A 20,199-nucleotide genomic window follows, 5' to 3' on the forward strand; every position below is an offset into this window, starting at 1 on the left:
TTTGAAACCCCATGTTTATTGCAGCACTACTCATAATAACCAAGATATGAAATGACTCTAGGTGTCAAACCACAGATGAATGAAGAAAATGTGGTGTACATATGCCATCATACTAGTTGGCCATCAAAAAGAATAACACTCTGTCGTTCATGGCAACTTGCATGGAACTGGAGGACGTTATGTTAAGTGAAATAAGCCAGGAACAGAAAGTTAAACATCAAGTGTTCTCACCTGTATGTGGAAGCTAAAAAACAATTGGTTACACAGAAGTAAAATGTAGAACAGAATATACTAGAGACTGGGAAGGGTAGGGGAAATTAAGGGACTGGGAGATATTTGTTAAAGAGCACAAAATTATAGTTAGATAGTAGAAATAAGTTCTAATGTTGCATACCACTGCAGGATGACTATAGTTAGCAGTAATATGTAGTTTCAAATAGCTAGAGGGAGGATATTAAACATTTCCAACACAAAGACATGATAAATGTTTGAGATAATAGATATACTAATTATCCAGACTGATTACTATATATCATATGCATCAAAATATCGATATGAACCCCCAGGAATATGTACAATTATTATTTATCAATTAAAAAATAAAATTTAAAAGGTATTATTTTATGATTATATTTATCAATAATTTTTTGTGTTATTCTAGTCATAGTTTCTTAATGTTTTATTGCTTTTATGTTTAAAGAATGCAGTCTTTCTAGATCACTTTGCTGATGTTCATACAATTTATAGAGTAAATTTTTAGAGAATCATAACGTAACTGCCTAGGAAAAACAACTTGGAATGAGGTTGGATAACGTATAGTTATGTGTGAAAATTTGAAACCCAAGCTGTCTGGAGTTAAGTTCAGGTTCTATTACTTATTAGCTCAAAGACCATGATGAATATTTAAATATTTAAGTTCCAGTTTCCCCAACTGTATATGAAAAAAATTAAAGTGTCTACCTTAGAAGATTGATTATGCCAACTAACTGTGCTGATACATGTTTAACATTTAGTAAAGTCTATTATGTAGTCATAGAAAAGATACATTAAATGACAGCTGAAATAATTCAAAATTTACAGGCTTACTTATTTTCATATTATTAATATGAAACAATATTAAAAAAACATGTTGTGAAGGGTATAAAATAGGTTAAAAACTTGTGTCCAGGAAAATTATATGTTAGTTAGAATAGCAAAAGTAGAGAAAGGTTTCGTGAAAATTTCAGCCAGTACTGTTATTGGGTCCTAGACTATGATTACTGTCCATCAAGCAGAAAATCCTCAGGAAGAGATGAACAATAAGTGAGTTCAAAACTGTGAGATTTTCAATTTGTTCTAAGAGCAGCCTTTTTATCTGTTTTTCTCTTGACTGACAGAAGAGATGAAAAAATGGAAGTAAAATGAATCCCAATAATATCTTCGCAGAGAATGTAGCTTAATAAGAAACATGTCTAATGTAGGAGTAGGAGCAAGGAAAAGGGAGAAAGCCCTTCACGATGAGAGCTTTGTGTCATGCCTGACAAGATGAGGAGAGAAAAGAGAGCTTTTATAACGTGTTTTGCATTCGAATCTTTCAACAGAGAGCTAGGCAGTGCTACTGTTGCCTCATAGAAAGAAACCGCTCCGGCTAGCTATGGAGGGGCAGAGAGACCAGAGTCCAGAGCATCTACTTACCATTCTCTCTCTCTCTCTCTTTTTTTTTTTTTTTCTGAGATGGAGTCTCACTCTGTCGCCCAGGCTGGAATGCAGTGGCACGATCTCGGCTCACTGCAACCTCCCCCTCCGGGGTTCAAGGGATTCTAGTCTCTCAGACTCCAGAGTAGCTGGGATTACAGGTGCCCACCACTACGCCCAGCTAATTTTGTGTATTTTTAGTAGAGATGGGGTTTCACTATGTTGGTCAGGTTGGTCTCGAACTCCTGACCTTGTGATTTGTCCGCCTTGGCCTCTCAAAGTTCTGGGATTACAGGTGTGAGCCACTGCGCCCAGCCTATTCTCAGTTTTATTAAAACACCTGAAGGAAAGCAGGAACTTGAGAAGTATGATCTATTTGAATGCATCTTTAGGAAGTAGGGCAGTATGCCAGCCCTCTGGGGGAGAAATAAAAAATCAAAGGCTCCCCATCAGCAGCTGCTGCTTACAGGCACCTATTTATTCTGCACTATAAAAGCATTGAGAAGAGGAGAGAAATGAGACCTGGGGGAGAAAGCTCTGAAATGAGAATTCTGGAATTCTGATATTAACATACTCCTTCCCCGGGCCCCGGGCCCTCAGTTTCCCCACTGTTACAACCAAAAGGTTGCAAGGTTGACCTTTAGGGCCTCTAAGTCCCCTTTCAGCTAACAAATTCTTTGACATATTTATGAATGTCAATAGAATCTATCTCTACCCTCACAATTTATCCATTCCCTCTTCCATGTTGTTTTAGCTGCCATCTTATTTCTTGTTACTCTTTCTGAGCTCCTTTGTTACAGGCAAACAGGGCATTTTTACCTTTTGACTTTTGCTTAAACTATGCCTTTCATTTTCACTGCTTCTGCTTTCAGGCCTAAATACACCAGTTTTCGGAATTCAACTCAAATTTTCTTATTCTCCTACCCAAAAGAAGTGATCTCCACCTCTCCAAGTCTCCATTAAACTTCCCATGTGCCCTCTGAGGGCTCATTAGATGCTGTACCCAAGATAAAATAATCAAAAAGATCAGAATCTAGTTTCAAGAGAGTTTGTGTTTGTTCAAATGTAAAGTTTGAGGACAGCCACTCAGGAAACAGATTCCAAAGACTGAAGTCATTCTTCTAAAGTGTACAAGTTTGGGATCCTTTATAAAGACCAAATTTTGGAAAGAGTAAAAGAAATCCGGCATCTTTCTATATATGTCTGAATGCATTGTTATAACAATCTGATTAGTTCAGGTAGTATTTTTTTTATTTTTGAAAAGATATATTTAACATTGATATTGAAGTGTAACAGTCATGTGGTCCTTTGCACCATCTGGTTTGAGTAAGATACAGAAAAATAAAGTTGGCAGTTAATCTATAACAAAGATCAGTGATTGGGAGGGAAGAGGTTTGGTTTCCAGTCTCTCCTAGTCATTAACGGAACAAGAACAAGAACAATGAGCAAGAGCGTTAATCTATAATCTAATAACGTGAAATCGGAAACTTGTTATATGGTTCAGTCTCCAGGGCTCAACTTCTACCTTGGTGTAATAAATTTAGAGGATCCTAAATTTTTTTCTCTTACAGCTGCATGATATAGTAATCATTAGTTTATGTATTGTCTTGCTGAGTAGCAACTGCTAGGAGCTCCCCAGTTCCTGGGACCACTGGGGATAGGGATATGTCAGGTATTACAGTGTTACAATATGTCCATTATCATTTGGTAGATAGCCACTGCTCCAAGCCCTCCACAGAGAACACCCTGTTCCAGCTCTCTCATCCCTTCCTCCAGGACCCCTCACATCACCTTAATTAAATAACTATAAGGTTGACACCTGGCAAAGCAATTTCTCCAGGGTCCTGGCCCAGGCTATGGCTTTGCCAGAGCCCATGTTGGCCAAGTTTCTGGATATATTTAATGTTATTCCTGCTCTGCATCCTTCCTATCAACAGCCTCCTGCTGAGTGGCTTATACATACCAAATAGTGAATATGTGTTTATTAAATGAAAGTAGTCAGGATTGTTCCAATACTGTAAAACTTGTAGGAAAATGCTTAGGGAGGAGTAGAGGGTCAAGGAATGAGATGATTTTTGTTCTCTGAGTCAGTGTTTAAGGCTTTCCCCCGTCCCCAAAAGACACTTAACAATTTTGGAGGGAGGGTAAGCAGAGGGGGTAGAATTTAAAGATATTAAACAGAATTGGAGCGAAATAAGTGTATAATTGAGCAATGCCATATAAAAGAGATTCCAAGATTTTTTCAAGAGTTTGGTGAAAGACTGCTTGAGTTGGGGGAATATGAAATGGTGCCACCTTCTCTTGATTGCTTTCCTGTCTCCATTCAGTTTCTGTCATTTTCAGAGTTGCTTCTTTTCTCTCGTCTCTAAATGAGAATTCTTTCCAAGCTTTGGTCAGTCCCTTTTTGTCTCTCCTCTCTTTTGCTATAATGAGTAAATAAGTTTAGCAAGACTGCAGCACACATTGTCAATATACAAAAAATCAGCTAGAATTCTATATTCTAACAATGAACAATTGGATACCAAAAGTAAACACATAGCACTGTTTAAAGTATCACCAATGAGAATGAAATACTTAAATATAAGCCTAATAAAATTTATGCAAGATCTCTATGTTGAAAACTACAAAATACTGATAGAAGTTATCAGTGAAGACACAAATAAATGGAAAGATATATTCAGTTCATGGAGTGGAAGATGCAATATATTTAAGAGGTCAGTTCTCACAAATTGATCTACAGATTCAATGCAATCTCAATTAAAATTCCATAAGAATTTTTTATAGATATCCATAGGCTAGTCTCAAATTTTATATGAAAAGGAGAAGAGCCCAGTATAGCCAAAATAATTTTGAAATAGGAATAAAGTTGGAGAACTTACACTGCCTGATTTTAAAACATACTATGAATCTTAACTATGATATAACCTAACTATAACAATCATGACAGGATAGTACTGGAGAAGAGATATATAGATAGATTAATGAGACAGAGTAGAAAGTCCAGAAATAGGCATGCAGAAATATGGCCAATCAATTTTTTTTTTTTTTTTTTTTTGAGACAGAGTCCTGCTCTGTTGCCCAGACTGGGGTGCAGTGGTGCAATCCCAGCTCACTGCAACCTCCGCCTCCCAGGTTCAAGCGATTCTTTAGCCTCAGCCTCCTGAGTAGCTAGGACTACAGGTATGCGCCACCACATCCCGCTAATTTTTGTATTTTTAGTAGAGATGGGGTTTCACCATATTGGCCAGGCTGGTCTCGAATTCCTGACCTCGTGATCCACCCATCTCAGCCTCCCCAAGTGCTGGGATTACAGGCGTGAGCCACTGCTTGATGATCATTGCAACAGCATTCTTAAAAGTCCCCAACTGGAAACTAAAATTTCCATCAATAGTAGGAGTGATTTAATAAAATAGTAAAATGGATATTAGCATAGTGGGAATCTGTTGTTTTCCTATAGTGGAATGCTATACTGTAATAAGAAGAAACAATCTAAAACTACACACAGGCATTGCATCGAATGATGAAACCAGGCAACAAGGACAAAGACATCGTGTGTTACCATTTCTCTGAGGTTACAAACATAAAAACAAGTTTGTGGTATTAGATGTCAGCATAGTGGTGAGTTTCTTTTGAGGCAGCTGGGTAGTGACTAAATGGAGACATGGGAGCTCTGGAGAGTGTGCCATGTTCTGTTACATGAGTTGGGTTCCAGCTACACGGGTGTATTTAGTTTGAAAGATTCATCAAGCTTTGCACTGGTAATGCGCATAGTTCTTTGTATGGTTCAATGAAAAGTTTAAATTTAAAAAAAGGAAAATACTTTGATCTTTTAAAAATGTATTTAATTTATACCTAACTTTACAGGAACACAGAAGTTGCACAGAATAAAAGACACATGTTCCTTTGGTGTCACCCATTGTTTATTATTATTATTATTATCATTATTAAGGGTCATTTATCTGAAGTTGAAGTCTCTCTTCATTTGCATAGTTCTTTGTAATGCATAAGTTTAACAAAGCATGGTTAGTTTCACAGACCAAGCCGGGTGCAGACTTGAAATGAAGGGCTTTTCTAGAATACACCTGCTGTGTGGTAAGAATATCACTTTACTTCATGTACTGCAGGCTGTGCCTCTTAACAGACGACTAACAACAAATGAGTTACTTACACATTCAGTTGCTGTTTCTTCTATAGTCTCTGCAGATACTTCATTAAATCTGGAAGTATTTTTGCAAGATATTACAACAAAAGCTAGGCAGGGAGTCCATCCTCAGGGGTCTTACCATTAGACAGCCAGGCGTATACACAAAATCCTGTGAATGGTAGAAACACTTGCTTTATGTCTTCTGTCTCCTACCATCCACACTGTGTCTGCCTCAGTTAGGCATAAGGCCGCCTTCCTCTGTGACTGCTCTTTCCTCTTCCCTTTTGTCACTGCCTCTTGATCTTCTAACTCCTACCCTCCTCATGGTGTTTTTTCTTCCTCTCAGCCTCCAACCTGACTAAAGTCAGACAGATCCAAGCAGCATTTTCTTCAGTGAAGATAACAGTGCTGAGATGGGTGGTGGATAGGGTCAGGCCTTATTCGTGGTTGGAGGAGTTGAAGAATTTTGTAACAGGCTCAAGTCTGACTGTTCCCCACTCAGAGGCTGAAAACAGGAGAAGCAGGGTGTGGTGAAAGGAAAGCAACTAATCAAATGCTGGCAGATGGGAGATAGCCAAACTTCTGCCTCAGAAGAGCCATGTCTGTCTCCGGGGCTGAGTGAAGGGGTTTCAGAAGGAAAAGGTACAGGAAACACGCGGCTGGGTGCGGGAGGGTGCAAGTCTGCGTGTCTCATTCTGATGATTATCTTAAGTAATTGCCCATCCAGAGGTTTGTGTTATCCTGATTTTCGCCCGGTAGTGGTGGGTTGTTAGTAACTTCCCCCAACTGGAAGAATTCTGCAGCTGGTTCTCTCAATTTTGGTTTGTTTCGAAATTGGTCCTTGCAACTTCCAAGCAAGCACATAATTAGATTAGCAAGCACTGTTCACATAAGTGCCTGGTGGGAAAGGAGAAACGAAGAGTTTCAAAGTATGTTTCAAGACTGAAAGCAAGAAATGGGGAAAAAAGCCTCAAAATGCATTTTGGAGCTGGGATACTCGGTTACAGCTTCTCACTGGGGTCAAATTCCATTCCATTTCTACAGAAAGAGGGTGATGTAGTAAATCTTGCTATTTCTCTCTGAAAAGGAGGATAGTTAGAGGATATCAGAATGGAATCTATTTACCTGTAGTTAGACATATTCCCGAGTTCCCAGATTCACAGTAGGAACTTAATGGAGTATTATGGTACTACGACATAGGAGCTTTTGAGATAATCTGTCCTGCACCTCCATACAAATTATATAACGGTAATAAGGTCCACAGCAGCCAAGGAGAACAATTAGCAGAGTACCATCACACAGTATATGAAAGTCTTCATGTATTAGGAAGTCGACTGAACCATGGTGTTATGGGGTCCTGGGAGAAGGTATCTGTAGCAGAAATAGAGATATCTAATGCATGCATAACTGGTTATATTGTGAGAATAATCTGGTGTATATACATGCACAACATTCAGTCTTAATCAGTGCACCAGTGTTGCCCTGGGCTGCAGTCAAGATATCTAAGGCCATACCATTTTGTAGGGCCGCTTGACTAATCTGCAAAGTTTCTTCAGTGAGAAGGGCATTTACTTTTTAGCTAGCTCTTGGTTTTTCCAGGATTTTAGTAGCACCTTATTTCCTGGGTAGAAAAACTAATGGGGATTATCCATGTGGTATGAGGACTTGGAAACAGCAAATTGTTCACAGATTTCTGAAGGGAATTATTTTCTTCCTTTTCTTCCTTGGGATGAGTGAGTGGCATCTGCAGTCACAGTCCCTGTTTCTGTGGGATCTGTAAGCAAAATTGCTGGTTCCTTGGAGGAAATTCACTTGATCATTTAGCTTGGAAAACAACTTTTATCCTAACAGAGAAATTGGACATTCCAGCATATAGAGAATATTGTTTCTTAATTTCAAGTCCCCCAGCCAACAATTTAAAAAAAAATTTTGCTGTATTTCTCCTGAATTTAATACTACTTTTTGCTTTTGGGGAGTTACAGACTGAATAAATAGCCCTAGCATTGATTAAGAAATCAGTTATTTTGTTCCCCATTGTCATTTACACCTGGGGCTCCTGTGGGGATATGATGACAGGTTGACTAAACATGCATATTTAACAGATTATAGGAGGACATTTGAATATTTATAAAGGTGGTCCTGACTCATGCATATTGAAAAAACATGAATGTAACATGACTGTTCACTTTGGGATAGAGACATAGCATCGCCTGCGATAGTCTTAGGCTCTGTTTATAATTTGTCAATATATTTGACAATATCTTATTGTCATAAAGAGTTTGTTCTGTCAGTCTTATGATCTCTATTTTAATGTTAATACTGGTTAATTTTGCCTGAATTCCAAAGATGGGGAAGGTATAGTGAGGTGAGTCCAATCCCCCACTTCCTGTCATGGCCTGAACTAGTTTGCTTTTCAGGCTTTTTGGTGAGAACGGATTCCCTTTGACCAAAGGGGAGGAGTCCATTTAGTTTGTTGTGAGGCTTAAAATTTTAGTTTTTAGTTTATAATTCCCCTTTTTATCAAGGTATGCCAGAAGCAATATTTATTTATTTATTTATTTATTGAGTTGGAGTCTTTCTCTGTCGCCAGGCTGGAATGCAGTAGCGCGATCTCAGTTCACTACAATCTCCACCTCCTGGGTGCAAGCAATTATTGTGCCTCAGTTTCCCGAGTAGCTGGGATTACAGGCATGCGCCACCACACCCAGCTAATTTTTGTGTTTTTAGTAGAGATGGGGTTTCACCATGTTGGCCAGGATGGTCTCAATATCCTGACCTCGTGATTCCCCTCTCTTTGGCCTCCCAAAGTGCTGGAATTACAGGCATGAGCCACTGCACCTGTCCCAGAAGCAGTATTAAAGGCCATACTTTTATTTTGTCCCATATCAATGCTGGAGTAGTGTGCCACCTGCCTTGGGTCCATCATGTCCCTGGGTTGGATCCCTCTGGCTAAGTGGCTTAGCATGAAAAGACTTGTAGCCAATTAAATGTTCTAGGCCAAATGAGAGTGGAAATGGACAGGCACTCATTAACCTTTAAAATCTTTTTTAAGCAACATAGGAGACAAAACCCAAAAGCCAAAAGGCAAAGTTATGAAGTGGACTGATGTATAATTTCTATGCATTGAGCTACTGTAATCATGGCTTATAGCAATTAGCTATATAAAACACAAGCATTTTCAGCATTTCAGCTGTTGAGGCATGTATGAGCCCATTCTTGATTTGGAGGATTTGACATAATTTTATTTCTCAAAACCAACCCTTACAATCTCATGTGATAGTACCTGGACCTGGAGGGATTGAATAATTTTAAATTCTGGAGGCAAAACAAAGCACATAATTAGCAGTGTTTCAAACAAAAATGTCATACGCCCTGTCTAGTTTTGAAAATGACAAGAAAGAAAGCTCATAGGTAGTTAAACATTTAAATTATTTGGTATCAACACATAGATTAAATTATATTAATTCAGAGAGAGGGAAAATTATTAAATGAATCTTAATGTTTTTTTTCAATACTGTCCTTTCCCTGTATCCCATGAAGGCAGTTACTCTGATTGTTGCCTCTGCCTGGGTCTAAAGATGAGGCTTTGGTTAACTTAGGTTTGGTGTCAGATATTGGCAGGAGTCATTGCCTTCTTGAGACAAGATGTGTATTCCCAGTGAAATTGCCTTTCCAAAAATTATAACTGAGGAAATTATTACAGTGAAAGAGATATGAACTAGCTGACTCCATCTTGCTTGTAACCTCCAAGATATTCTTGTTCATTCTGAGTCATAAGCTGAACTAACTTGGGGAGGAATAGTCCTTTCCCAAAACAAACCCCCTCCTGCCTGGAGACTAGACTGCCTGTGCAGGACTAACAAATTTGCCACAAGGTTGGAATTTATGTTTTAGGGGTCATACAGCTGGAGGCTGCAAGGTTCTAAACCTCAAATTGCTCCTGGGGATAAAAAGTCACTATTGCAAAACCTAAGATCAGTGCTTGAGATATTTTGTAGACCCTGCACTCGATGGATCAGCTGGCACTGCACAGATTGATAAATTGGCTCATCTTGTCTTATGGCCTCCACCCAGGTACTGACTCTGTAAAGAGGGCAGTTTTGACTTCCTATGATTTCATACCTGACTCACTGGCTCCCTACCCACCAAATTATCCTTGAAAACTTCAATCTCCAAGTTTTCAGGAGACTCATTTGAGTTCTAATAAAATCTGGTCTAATTACTCTGTCTCTATTGCAATTCCTCCGTCTTGATAAACTGGCTCTGTCTAGGCAGCAGGCAAGGTGAACCCACTTAATGGTTACACCAATAGTCAAAACCATGTAGCTTAACAGCACAAGGATTAATTAATAGCACATGATAAGGACTATTGCAAGGGGCTGGAGGTGGTGCTACTGGAGTCCATGACCTAATTGGAAGCTGTAAAAAGATTCTGTAACTTTTTGGTGATTAATTTTGATATCTTTCATAGCCCCTAGCAACAAGTCAGAGATTTAATTTAGGATTTGATTTTGAAGATGTTTGTCAAAGATGTTAAAAAGCTCATTGTAAAATTATAGTTATTCATTTAACCCAAGTGATAATCAAAAGACTTTAAAAGCAGTACAGAAGTTTACATGGATGAAAAAAAAAAACCTGAATTCTTTTAAAGCTCATTTTTTATAAGCAATTAAACACCTAATAAGACAACATAGAAATTATCTTGAAAAACATAAACTGTTGTTTCTTAAGCCAGTTACAAAAAAGGCAAATAAAAACCTTCTGCAGCGTGACTCCATTTTCTTATGAGAAACCTGTTTAGATAATCTGAAAACCAAACTTAATGAGAATACTTGAATTTAATCAGATACAGGACGAGTGTGTTGAAGGTTATAAGTATGTCAGGGAAATACCTGACTCTTAGGAATAGCATGAAAAGTTTCCTGATTACACTAAAATATTTAGACATATAAAGAAAAGTCAAGAGAATAGGATCAAGTTATACTGAAGGAAAACATTGTTTTTTTTTTTTTTTTTTTTGTTTTTGTTTTTTCTTCAAGATAAAAACATTTCAGCATTAGGCCACAATAACTGTTAGAACTGGAGGAAAAAATTATAGGAGCTGACAAAGAACTGAAGGAGAGTTATCATCTCAGGTCTTTCCAAAAAGAGAAAAAGCGACAGCAGTGAGACATAACAAAAGTTGAACTTCTAAGATATGAATCTGAGAAGTTTTCAAAAGAAATAGGTTAGAAAACTAAAAGGCAAAATCTGTAATTTCATGAAAAGCAAAGCAATACCTTAAAAAACATCCTTATTTTAAAATAGAAGACCAACCTTTAGAAAGACTTATAAATATTTCCCTTTTAATCATAGCTAACTTAATCATATACAAAATTTCTTTTAGAAGTTTTCTTCATGAATCTTATCACAACCCACCTGGACCATCTACATGTTTGGGCTTTCTGAGTTGTACTGTATTTCCCTCTTTTCTAAACAATATATTATTTATGGTATGATAAATATGTGTTAGGGTATTATGGTATGGTAAATATGCATTTATGGTATAGTAAATATGTTTTAGGACACAAATTTATCATAGAAAATCCTTTCTCATACAAGATTATTTTATTTTATTTTTATCTTACCAAAAATACATTTTTATATCCATAACTACTTTCACATCTCTCTCCTCTACTGACCAGTTTCTTTCTACCTTTTTTGATAAATAATTTCTAAATAACCACCAAAGTAGACTTTTTTTTATCACTAACAACATAACTTACAGAATTATATGTTGACTGGAATTATTATTCTTAGTAACCTTAAATATTAGTAAAAATCTAGGAAACAACAAATCCTGAACTGTCAGATGTTAGCATTTTATAGATGAAACCATTCCACAACATTAGAAACATGTTTTCCCATATCATAATCATTTACAAAAAAAATTATTTCAAGAGCTTTTAGGGTACAGTGATTTTTTGTTTTGTTTTGTTACATGGATGTATTATATAGTGGTAAATTTTAAGATTTTAGTGCACCCATCACCCAAATAGTGAACATTGTACCTAATATGTCGTTTTATTTAAATATCTAGTCCCTCTCCTACCCTTCCCATTCTGAGTCTCTAAAGTCTCATATCACGCTGAATGCCTTTTCATACTCATAGCTTAGCTCCCATTTATAAGAACATATGTTTTTTGTTTTTTCCCTCCTGAGTTACTTCACTTAGAATAATGGCCTTCAGCTCCAAGTTGCTGCAGAAGACATTATTTCACTACTTTTTATGGCTGAGTAGTATTCCATGGTGAATATATACCACATTTTTTCTAATCCACTTATTAGTTAATGGGAACTTAGGTTGGTTAGACATCTTTGCAACTGTGAATTGTGCTGCTATAAACATGTATGTGCCAGTGTCTCTTTCATTAATGACTTCTTTTCCTTTGGGTAGATACCCAACAGTGAGATTACTGAATGAAATGATAGGTCTACTTGTAGCTCCTTAAGGAATCTCCATACTATTTTCCATAAAGGTTGTAACAATTTACATTCCCACCATCAGTGTATAAGCCTCCCTTTTCCCCACATCCATGTCAGCATTTATTGTTTTTGTTTTTTTTTTTTTCTTTTTAATAACGGCATTCTTGCAGGAGTAAAATGGTATCTCATTGTAGTTTTAATTTGCATTTCCCTGATGATTAGCGATGATGAGCATCTCTTCATATGATTTTTGGTCATTTGTATATCTTCCTTTGAGAAATTTCTATTCATATACTTTGCCCACTTTTTTATGGGATTATTGGATTTTTTTTTTTTTTGCTGATTTGTTTGGCTTTCTTATAGATTATGGATACTAGTCCTTAGTCGGATATGTAGTTTGCAAATATTTTCTATCATTCTCTGTGTTTTCTCTTTACTGTGATTATTATTTCTTTTGCTGTGCAGAAGCTTTTTAGTTTAATTAGGTCTCATCTATTCATACTTTTTTCTACCACATTTGCTATTGGGATCTTAGTCACAAATTCTTTGCCTAGGCTGATAACTAGAAGAGTTGTTTCAGCATTGTCTTTGATATGATTTGGCTGTGTCACCACCCAAATCTCATCTTGAATTGTAACTCCCTAAATTCCCATGTGTCATGGGAGGAACCCAGTGGGAGGTGCTTGAATTATAGGGATAGATCTTTCTTGCCCTGTTCTCATGATAATGAGTGAGTCTCATGAGATCTGATAGTTTTAAAAATGAGAGTTTCTCTGTACAAGTTCTCTCTTTGCCTGCTGCCGTCAATGTAAGATGTGACTTTGCTCTTCCTTGCCATCTGCCATGATTGTGAGGCCTCTCCAGCCATGTGGAACTATACGTCCATTAAACCTCTTTCTTTTGTAAATTGTCCAGTTTCAGGTATATCTTCATCAGCAGTGTGAGGACAGACTAATATAGTAAATTGCTATCAGTAGAATGCGGCACTGCTGAAAAGTACTTCAAAATGTGGAAGCAACATTGAAACTGGGTAACAGGCAGAAGTTGGAACAGTTTGGAGGGCTCAGAAAAGATAGGAAAATGTGGGAAAGTTTGGAATGCCTTAGAGACTTGTTGAGTGGCTTTGAAAAAAGTGCTAATAGTGATATGAACAATAAGGTCTAGGCTGAGGTAGTCTCAAATGGAGAGGCGGAACTTACTGGAAACTGGAACAAAGGTGACTCGTGTTACATTTTAGTAAAGAGACTGGCGCGTGTTGCCCCTGCCCTAGAGATCTGTGGAAACTTGAACGTGAAAGAGATGATTTAGGGTATCTGGCAGAAGAAATTTCTAAGCAGCAAAGCCTTCAAGAGGTGATTTGAGTGATGCTAAAGGCATTCAGTTTTATAATGGAAACAGAATGAAAGTTTGGAAAATTTGCAGCCTAATAATGTGATAGAAAAAAAAATCCCCTTCTCCGAGGAGAAATTCAAGCCAGCTGCAAAATTTGCGTAACTAACCAGGAGTCAAATGTTAATCCCAAGACAATAGTAAAAATGTCTCCAGGACATAATTGGAGGTCATGGCAACTCCTACCATCACAGGCCCAGAGACCTAAGATGAAAATATGGTTTCATGGGCCAGGCCCAGGGGTCCCCATGCTGTGTGCAATCTAGGGACTTCGTGCCCTGCATTCCAACCACTCCAGTTGTGACTAAAAGGCGCCAAGGTACAGCTTAGTCCATGGCTTTAGAGTGTGCAAGCCCAAAGCCTTGGCAGCTTCCATGTGGTGTTGAGCCTGCAGATACACAGAAGTCAAGAATTGAGGTTTGGGAACCTCTGCCTAGATTTCAGAGGAAGTATGGAAATGCCTAGATGTCCAGACAGAAATTTGCTTCAGGAGTGGGGCTCTGATGGAGAACCTCTGTTAGGGTAATGGAGAAAGGAAATGTGGGGTCAGAGCCCCCACACAGAGTCCCTACTGGGGCACCACCTAGTGGAGCTGTAAGAAAAGGGCCACTGTCCTCCAGATCCCAGAATGGCAGATCCACCAACCCCTTGCATAATGTGCCTGGAAAAGCTACAGACATAACACCAACCCATGAAAGCAGCCAGGAGGGAGCCTGTACCCTGCAGAACCACCAGAGTGGAGCTGCCCAAGACCGTTGGCACCCACCTTTTGCATCAGCGTAACCCAGTTGTGAGACATGGAGTAAAAGGAGATCATCTTGGAGCTTTAAGATTTGACTGCCCTGCTGGATCTCAGACTTGCATGGGGACTATAGCGTCTGTTTTTTGGACAATGTATCCCATTTAGAATGGCTGTACTTACTCAATGTTTGTGATTTTTTTTGGATCTAGGAAGTAACTAACTTGCTTTGGATTTCACAGGCTCATAGGCAGAAGGAACTTGCTTTGTCTCAGATGTGACTTTTGACTGTGGACTTTTAAGTTAATGCTGAAATGAGTTAAGACTTTGAGGGACTGCTGGGAAGTCATGATTGGTTTTGAAATGTGTGGACATGAGATTCGGGAGGGGCAGAATGGTAGGATTTGGCTGTGCTCCCACCCAAATACATCTTGAATTTTAAGTCCCACAATTCCCGCATGCCATGGGAGGAACCTGGTAGGAGGTGATTGAATTATGGGAATGGTTCTTTCCTGCACTGTTCTCATGGTAGTGAATGACTTTCATGAGATATGGCGGATTTAAAAACGGAGATTTTCTGTACAAGCTCTCTCTTTGCCTGCCATTTACATAAGACTTAACTTGCCCCTCCTTGCCTTCTGGCATGATTGTGAGACCTCCCAAGCCATGTTGAACTGTAAGTCCATTGAACCTCTTTCTTTTGTAAGTCTCAGGTATGTCTTTATCAGCAGCATGAGAACAGACTAGTACAGCCTTCTAGAATTTTTATGCTTTGGAGTATTATATTTAAGTCTTTGATCATGTCGAGTCTATTTTTGTATAAAGTGAGAGATGAGGATCCAGTTTCATTCTTCTACCTGTAGGTTGCCAGTTTTACCAGCACCATTTATTACACAGGGTGTAAATTCCCCCAATTTAAGTTTTTGTTTGCTTTGCTGAAAATCAGTTAAGTGTTTGGGTTTTTCCTGGGTTCTCTACTCTGTTCCATTGGTCTATATGCCTATTTTTATACCAGTACCATGCTGATTTGGTAACTATAGCCTTGTAGGATAATTTGAAGTCTGGTAATGTGATGCCTTCTGATTTGTTCTTTTTGCTTAGAATTTCTTTGGCTATTCAGGCTCTTTTTGATTTCGTATGAAGTTTAGGGTTTTTTTTTTTTTTTTTTTTCTAATTCTATGTGAAAAGCAATATGGTATTTTAATGAGAATTCCCTATAGAAGGCTTTGGGCAGTATATCTATTTTCACAATATTGATTCTTCCTATCCATAAGCATGGGATATATTTTCATTTGCTTCTGTTATCTATAATTTCTTTCAGAAATATTTTGTAATTCTCCTTGTAGAAATCTTTTACCTCCTTGGTTAAGTATATTCCTAAGTATTTTATTTTATTTTTTTTTATCTGTTGTGAAAGGCATTAAGTTTTTCATTCATTTCTTAACTTGGTCATCACTGATATACAGCATTGCTACTGATTTGTGTATATTGATTTTGCATCTTGAAACTTTACTGAATTTGTTTATCAAATATAGAAGTCATTTGGAGCAATCTTTAAGATTTTCTAGGTATATGATCATATCATCTGCAAATAGCAACAGTTTGACTTCCTCTTTTCCAGCTTGGAATCCCTTTATTTCCTTCTCTTGTCTAATTTTTCTGGCTAGAATATTCACAAATATATTGACTAGGAGTGGTGAAAGGCATCTTTTCTTGTTACCGTTCTCAGGGAAACTGCTTTCAAGTTTTTTTCTAATCAATATGATGTTGTTTGTAGGTTTGTCATAAATGCCTTTTATTATTTCGAGATAAGTGCCTTCTATGCCTAGTTTGTTGAGAGTTTTTATCATAAAGGATGCTGGATTTTATCAAATGCTTTTTCTGCATCTTTTGAGATGATTATACCGTTTTTATTCTTAATTCTCTTTATGGAATATATCACATTAATTGACTTGTGTATACTAAATTATTCCTGCATCCCTGAGATGAAATCCATGTGATAATGATGCATTATCTTTTTGATGTGCTGTTGAATATTGGTAGCTAGTATTTTGTTGCAGATATTTGCATCTATGTTCATCAGGGATATTGGCCTATAGGTTGGTTGGTCTCCTTCTTTCTTTCTTTCTTTCTTTTCTTTCTTTCTTCCTTTCTTCCTTTCTTTCCTTTCCTTCCTCCCTCCCTCCCTCCCTCCTTCCCTCCCTCCTTCCCTCCCTCTTTCTTTCTTTCTTTCTTTCTTTCTTTCTTTCTTTCTTTCTTTCTTTCTTCTTTCTTTCTTTCTCTCTTTCTCTCTTTCTCTCTTTCTCTCTTTCTTTCTTTTGTTGTTTCCTTTCTGGATTTTGGTATCAGGGCTATACTTGGTTCATAGAATGATTTAGGGAAGACTCCCTTTTTCTCAATCGTTTGGAATAGTTGCAATAAGATTGGTAGCAATTCTTTGAATGCCTGGTAGAATTCAGCTGCGAATTCATCTCGTCCTGATCTTTTTTGTTGTTTTGGGCAATTTTTAAATTACTGATTCAATCTTGCTCCTTGTTATTGGTGTGCTCAGGATCTCTATTTCTCCCTGATTTAGTCTAGGATGGTTGTATGTTCTCAGGAATTTATCAGTTCCCTGTAGGTTTTCTAGTTTGCTTGCATAAAGATGTTCATAGTAGTCTTGAATGATCTTTGTATTTCTGTACTGTCAGTTGAAATGTCTCCAGTTTCATTTGTAATTGAACTTTTTGAATTGTCTCTCTTCTTTTTTTGTTTAATCTATCTAATCGTCTGTTTTGTTTATTTTTTCAAAGAAGCAGCTTTTTGTTTTGTTGATCTTTTGTATCTTTTTTGTTTGAGCTTCATTTAGTTCTCTGATTTTTGTTATTTATTTTCTTCTGCAAACTTTGGGTTTAGTTTGTTCTCATTTCTCTAGTTCCTTAATGTGTGACATTAGGTATCAATTTTTGCTTTTTCAGACTTTTTGATGCAGGCGTTTAGCACTATTAACTTTTCTCTTAGCATTACGTTTGCTATATCCCAGCGGTTTGGATAACTTCTGTCATTATTATCATTCAATTCAGAGAATCTCCATCTTGATTTCCTTGTTAACACAAAAACAATTCAGCAGCAGATTATTTAATTTCCATGTACTTGTGTAGTTTTGAGGGATCCTTTTGGAGTAGATTCCTAGTTTTAATCCATTGTGGTCTGATATGATACTTGATATGATTTTGATCTTTAAAAATTTATTGAGACTCATTTTCCCCTATCATAAAGTTCATATTGGACACTGTTCCATATGTTCCATATACTGATGACAAGAATTTATATTATGCAGGTCTTGAAAAGACTTTCTGTAAATATCTGTAAGTCCATTTGTTCTAGAATGCCATTTAAGTCTTGTTTCTTTGTTGACTTTCTGCTTTGATGATCTGTCTACTCAGTGTTATGTTGAAGTATCCCACTATTATTGTGTTGCTATATATCTTATTTCTTAGGTCTAGTAGTAATTGTTTCATGTATCCAAGAGCTGCATTGTTAGGTGTATATAAAAATAAGATTGTAATATTGTCTTGTTGGATTGCTACTTTTGTTATATAATGACCTTCTTTGCTCTTTTTTATTGTTGCTGCTTTGAAGTCTGTTTTGCCTGATATAAGAGTAGGTACTCCTGCACTCTGTTGGTTTCCATTTACATGGTATATCATTTTCCATTCCTTTGTCTAGAGCTTACAGGTATTGATCGACTTACGACCTATGCAACTTATGACCATTCGACTTTACGACCACAATCGCTAGCCACAACTGCTCTGCATCTGGCAGCTCAAGCATTGCCCAGCTGGGCGTATGACAGTGCGGACCAGCTTCCGGCAGCACTACCATCTCTGTGTGCATACAGCTAGTGCTCAAGTTACGACCACGGTCGGGACTGCGGACCAGTCGTAACACGATTTGGTCATAAGTTGAGTAGGCTATATGTACAGTTGAAATGGTGCACGCGGAGATGGTAGTGCTGCCGGAAGCTGGTCTGCACTGTCGTACGCCCAGCTGGGCAACGTTTGCGCTGCCAGACGCGGAGCAGTTGTGGCTAGCGATTGTGGTCATAAAGTTGAATGGTCGTAAGTTGCATAGGTGGTAAGTCGATCAATACCTGTATAGCCTTCTCAACTTACGACCAAATCGTGTTACGACTGGTCTGTCGGAACCAATCGTGGTGGTAAGTCAAGCACTAGCTGTATATGAATTCTTCCATATTAAGTGAGTCTCTTGAAGAGAGCAGATAATTGGTTTGTGATTTTTTTCATCAGTTCTGTCATTTTGTATCTTTTAAGTGGAACATTTAGGTCATTTACATTTAGCGTGAATTTTGAAATGTGAGTTACTTTTTTATCATATCAATTTTTCCCTAATTTTTTTAGGTGTGCTATTGTTTCATAGGCCCTGTGAGTTTTAAGCTTTCAAGAGGCTCTATTTTGATGCCTCTTAGGCTTTTGTTTCAAAGTTTACAACTCCATTTGGCATTTCTAGTAGGGATGGTTTGGTAGCACTATGAGAATTTCCTCAGCATTTATCTGTCTAAAAATGGCTGTATTTCTACTTCGTTTATGAAACTTAATTTTGCCATATACAAAATTCTTGCTTGACAGTACTTCTGTTTAAGAAGGCTGAAGATAGGAGTCCAGTCTCTTCTGGCTTGTAAGGTTTCTGCTGAGAAGTCTGCTGTTAGTCTGAAAGATTTTCCTTTATAGGTTACCTGATGCTTTTGTCTTATAGCCTGATGACTATATGCCTTGCTGAGAGTATTTTTGCAATGAATTTTCTAGGAATACTCTGAGCTTCTTGGATTTGAATATCTACATCTCTAGCCAGGCTGGGATGTTTTTCTCAATTATTCCTTCAAATACATTTTCCATAGGTTGTTTTCTCTTCTCTCTCATGAATACCAATTTTTCTTAGGCTTCATCATTTTACATAATCTCGTATTTCTTGAAGGCTTTGTTCATTTCTGATTGGATTGCTTCAAAAGCCTTGTCTTTGAGCTCTGAAATTCTTTCTTCTACTTCTTTTAGTCTATTGTTAAAACTTTCCAGTACATTTTGTAATTCCCTAAGTGTGGCTTTTTTTTCCAGAAATTCTGATTGTTTTTTCTTATATGATCTCTATCTGTCTAGAATTTTTTTTTTCATATCCTGAACTGCTTTTTAAATTTGTTTATTATGGTTTTTACCTTCCTCTGATATCTCCTCGAGTAGCTTAATAATCACCATTCTGAATTCTTTATTTAATATTTCAAAGATTTCATCATGGTTTGGATCTGTTGTGAGGAAGCTAGCATAATCTTTTGAGTGTGTGATAGAACCCTTGTTTTGTTATATTACCAGAATTACTTTTCTGGTTCCTTCTTATTTGGGAAGACTAGTTCTTCTAATTATTGTTGAATTTATGTTTGATTTGACCATGTGTGTTTTTCATTTGTTTGTTTTTCTGTTTGCTTTTTTTTCCCTTAAGGGATGTGACTTTAATGCTTATAGTTAATTATGACCTAATTTTGTTATTGGTGCTTTCATTGGAGAAGACTCTGTAAGAGTTCTTGAGTATAGAGTCTTTGTATGATGGCTATCTTACATGTGATTGCAGTAAAAATGTGCTTGGTGTGTGAACAAATTTACTGTCTTTTATGGGATTGAAATGGTAGGGTTTATCTCATTCCCCTATGGCATGGACTTTTAAATTTATTAATGTTTCTCTAATATTTTATTTACTAGTTTGATGGCTCAGGCTTCAGGCCAGTAGTTGAGGTATCCCT

This window comes from Sapajus apella, unplaced genomic scaffold (assembly GCF_009761245.1).
Source record: "Sapajus apella isolate SASKATOON/1434 unplaced genomic scaffold, GSC_monkey_1.0 scaffold72, whole genome shotgun sequence".
Classification (NCBI taxonomy): domain Eukaryota; kingdom Metazoa; phylum Chordata; class Mammalia; order Primates; family Cebidae; genus Sapajus; species Sapajus apella.